Below are 882 nucleotides of genomic sequence, written 5' to 3'. Positions count from 1 at the left end.
TGAGACTGTCTTGGGCACAAACAGAAGGGTTTCCTACAGTTCTGAGCACCCAGCGGGATGAGGGTCCTTACCAGCCAGCTTATTAAAAAGATCTGAAAGCAGGTAGCAAACATGCAGGTTTTTTAAGTGTCTCCTTAATGCAGGCATCCTGAGGAGCTGTTTTAAGGAAAACATACCTATATTTAGTCATCCAAAACTTCATACGTGCTTTTATTCAACTCATCTAAACTTTGACGGTGGGGAAGAAACTGTGAAAGGCCTTTTTCCTGCCGCGGTTGCTGTTTGCAGAGTTGGGCTTGCGTGTTTGCAAGCAGATCTTCATCTTCAGCTGAAACTTGTTCCAGAAAAGACAACTGTCTTGGGGGAAGGGAGCCTGGGCTGAGCACAGGATTTTGCAGCCTTGGTTTGCTGGTCCCAGAGCTGATACAACTCCTGCTTCACATCTTTTTACCATTCCCTTTTCAAAGAACAGTGGAAACGTCAACTCTCACTGCAGCTTTGCGCAGTGCGTTGGCCCCCATTGCAGGTGGAGAAAACAGAGGCTAAACGATACTGCTCGAGGTCACAGACAGAGGTGGCTGAGCCAGGATTAGATTTTGGGGCTGTTTCCCAGGCAAATGGTTCGTTAAACCTTCCTGCGTTCAGGAAGATGGGTTTGGGAGGGAAAGGAGATTTCCATCTAGGGATTTGTTTTGGGATGATGGAAATGATCTTACAAAATGTATTTCAAGGACTGGATCAGAAGGTGATAGCGAGTATCAGATGTCAGCTGGAAGCCGTGTGTAGTATGACAGTGAAGCTGAGGTATTTACTTATTCCTTTATAAATAAAAAAATATCGCCCTCCCTGCACACAAACCAGTGCTCCGTCACTTTCCTGCTG

General features: G+C 46.0%; 1 protein-coding gene across 1 annotated transcript in view; it reads left to right on the top strand.

Annotated features, from left to right (window-relative positions):
- The window catches only part of ACVR2B (activin A receptor, type IIB), a gene marked incomplete at its 5' end in the record, with an annotated part of 25065 nt that overhangs the window by 1072 nt on the left and 23111 nt on the right, over window positions 1-882 (top strand). The window lies entirely within an intron of this gene.

This window comes from Buceros rhinoceros, unplaced genomic scaffold (assembly GCF_000710305.1).
Source record: "Buceros rhinoceros silvestris isolate BGI_N320 unplaced genomic scaffold, ASM71030v1 scaffold3171, whole genome shotgun sequence".
In the NCBI taxonomy this organism is placed as follows: Eukaryota; Metazoa; Chordata; class Aves; order Bucerotiformes; family Bucerotidae; genus Buceros; species Buceros rhinoceros.
Note: the sequence above shows the minus strand (reverse complement) of the source record. Positions and strands in the feature narration are given on the sequence as shown.